Here is a 3,098-nt window from a genome sequence, read left to right as displayed (position 1 = left end):
GGGGCGGGGCGGGGCGGGCGTCCCCTGTGCGCGTCGCCCTGTCCGTGCCGGCGCGGCGTGTCACGTCCCACACCCCCGGTGCCGCCCAGTCTCCCCGACCCCGCGAGGCTGCGGACATCTGGAAGATTCTGACTCAGGAATCCCCCGCTAGGTCTCCCTTAGCCGCTCACGCAGTCGGGGCAGGGATGTTTGTATCTTTCTGAAGGGCTGTTGCAACCATACAACTGGGCAGAGGGTTTTCTGTTCCAAATGGGCACACCCTTCCCACCTCCTTTCTCTGGAAGAACATTCAGAGCGTTTGAACGCCCACCGGGGCACGGGGGCCACACCTTCCCTCCAGGCGAGGATCGAGGTGCTTTAAAGCAGCCGCTCGGTGGAGACTTGTCCGCAGAAAGCAAACAAGGCTGCGCGCGTAGACGTCTCTGCCCCCCCCCTCCCCGGTTTGTAGGTTGTGACAACGCTCCTTTCCCGGGTTTTAACTTCTGAGCAGATTACCGAGCCGTAGGGACAGCGTGCAGCGAGGGCGCCTAGCACAGTGCCTGGCACACAGTAGGTGCTTAATAAATATTTGTTTAATTAAACAGATTAAATAGAACTTAGTGTTTTAATCAACACCCCTGTCCCAGCCTCCCGCCAGCCGAGTCCACTGGATCCAGTTGAACAATCCATCTTTTTGTTGAGCTGGGCGAGTATCAGACAGAACCTGAGTGGCTGTATGTGGTCAAGCTTCTAGATGGACTCGGGTGGCCCTGGGGCAGGGCGGGTGGCCGTGGGAGCGGCAGGAGCTGGTCTGAGCCCCTCCCCCCCCAGTGGTCTATCTGTGGCGCTGGGACCGTCTTTCTCGCCCACACTTGGGATCTAGGGTAGGACCCTTGGTGGGAAAGGAGCTCGCACGAGCTAACAGAGGGGGGTCCGGTCAGACTGGCTCTGCCTGCCTCCGTCCTGCTGAGGTTCGGCTCTCCTCTCTTACTGAGTTTCTCAGTGGGGCCAGGGACGTCTGGGGGCCCTGCCGTGCCCTGGCCACAGGCATTTTGGAAACGCCTTTTGGGGTGGTGGAGGCCTAGCTGCCCCCTTGCCTCCCCCTGCCTGCTTTGAGAATCACCGAGAGAGCAACCCCTTCTAGAAAGAATTTATAGAGCTACCCTCTGGTGAGTCTGGATAGACCATGAAACAGCCCGAGGAAGCGGTGGGACACAGACACACAGGCCCTAGTCCGGCCACCGACACTGTCTCTGAGCAGAGAGGCCCTCTCTGGGATGAGGGGAGGCCGGCCTGGAGCACCGGGCACCTCGGAGGGGGACCTGCAGGCCGAGTGGGGCAGCTTTGCCCAAGCACGCTGGGCCGCAGTGCACAGGCAACGGAAAGCAAGGCACGCCCTCTCGGCGACTCGGGACAGGGCGCTGCCATCCTGGCGTCTCCCCAGAGCTCCGGCTGGTGCCCGGACAGCGGGCAGCAGCCCCCACGGGTCGGGAGGCGGAGAGCTGGGCCGGCCGCGGATCTCAGCCCCGGGGCAGACTGCCCGTCGGCGCACCGGGCCCGGGGCAGCCCGGGAGCAGCTGGAATCCCGAGACCTCAGTTGGGGCCCTCTGTTGCCCGCCACCCCCCCAACCCCTCCCCCACCATGTGATAGGTGACTTACTGACCTGGAAGGGACCCCCTTGGCTGACTGGAGCACGCTCGGGTGACACCCTCACAGGGAGAGAGTTGCCAAAGCCCCTTGTGTATCGTGTCGCGGTGAGGGCAGGAAACCCTGGCAGCGGTGACGCCGTGACCGCTGTGGCCCTCCATGGTCAGGGCACACGATCCCCACTCCACCGTCCCTGGGGGGTGGGCGCCCTGCAGGTGGCAGGTGAGGACCCGCGAGTGGCCTCGTGCGTGGCACGGGGAGCGGGACAGGCTCCGCGGGGAGGACACAACAGTGAAGCCCGGCCTTGCCCCACCTTCCTGACCATCTTAGTGCTTCTCCACCGACATTATTTAAAAAAAAAAAAAAATGTCCGGGGGACAACCCGAGGGTCCACGGAGACACCGCCCCAGCACCGTGAGCTTGGGCTCCGTTGTCCCGGTCTCTGCCTGAGCCGGAGTGACACGTCCTCGCCTCCAAGGGCGGCTGCTCCCCTGATGTCCTGTACTTGGCACTGAGGAAGACCCGCGTGGGCAGCTCACCTGCCCTGCCCCCCACGGGCCAGCGCCCCACCCCCCCCGCCCCGTGCCACTGGGACACGGACCACCGTGTCGTTTCCAAGTCAGGCCTCCTGGTTCTGGCATGTCCAGGGCTGGCTGCCCAGCCTGACTCACTTCTGTGTGTTCAAGCCGGGGTCCGAGGGAGGGGCTGCAGCATGGAATCCTGTCCTTGTCGTGGGCCTGAAAAATAACGTTCCTTCTGGGAAAAGACCCAGCTGGTGAGGGGAGGTCTTCCCACAAGCTGGGCAGCGTGGTCACGCCGTGAAGGGAGAGCCAGCATCTACACGGGCCTGGACCGTGTGTGGCACGTCAGTGCCCCGCAGTCCCTCGTGCTGTCACATTACACTCAGGTGGGCAAGAGGGTCGGGCAGGGCCATTCCCCACCTTGCAGGCGGTGACGCGCCTGCCGGTCACCCAGCTAACGATCAGCCCCAGGGGGCGCCACATCCAAGTCTGCCAGACCTTGGTCCCAGAGCCTTCCCATTCTCCGTGACCTTGGGGCGCCAAGAGAACAGACTCTCTGGTGTCCTGCCGAGAGCGCGCCAGCAGGTGGTGATTTATGAGCGGGCGAGCTGGAGTTACCGCTGCGTTCATCACCGACAGTAAGCTTAGGACTCTGGCTTGGCTGGGGTCATCTCCAGACCCTGCCGGCTCCGTGACGTCCGTGCTCTGAGAGGCCAGGTCTGGGGGACACGATGTCCAGTTCTAGCAGAGACAGAGCAGCGGGTCCACGGCAAGCCGGAGGCCCTGAGCCGTTGGAGCGGGAGGTGGTGCTCTGGCCGGGAGGGAGCGGGCCGGCCCAGGGGTTAGAGCTGGTTGAGGGGGGCCTGACTCGACCCCCAGGAGGACTGTCCAGCTGGGAGGGTGGTCTCCCACCCCGAGCAGCGCCCTGAGCGTGGTGGTGCCTCCCTGGC

At 64.1% G+C, this 3,098-nt stretch overlaps 1 protein-coding gene across 1 annotated transcript in view; it reads left to right on the top strand.

Annotated features, from left to right (window-relative positions):
• HOMER2 (homer scaffold protein 2) overlaps nucleotides 1–2,008 on the top strand; it is a 79,864-nt gene extending 77,856 nt beyond the window's left edge. Inside the window, exon 10 of the mRNA XM_029952306.1 lies at nucleotides 1–2,008. The gene's annotated coding sequence lies outside the window, so the exon portion shown is untranslated.
• The last annotated feature ends 1,090 nt before the right edge of the window (nucleotides 2,009–3,098 follow it).

This window comes from Suricata suricatta, chromosome 9 (assembly GCF_006229205.1).
Source record: "Suricata suricatta isolate VVHF042 chromosome 9, meerkat_22Aug2017_6uvM2_HiC, whole genome shotgun sequence".
NCBI lineage: Eukaryota > Metazoa > Chordata > Mammalia > Carnivora > Herpestidae > Suricata > Suricata suricatta.
Note: the sequence above shows the minus strand (reverse complement) of the source record. Positions and strands in the feature narration are given on the sequence as shown.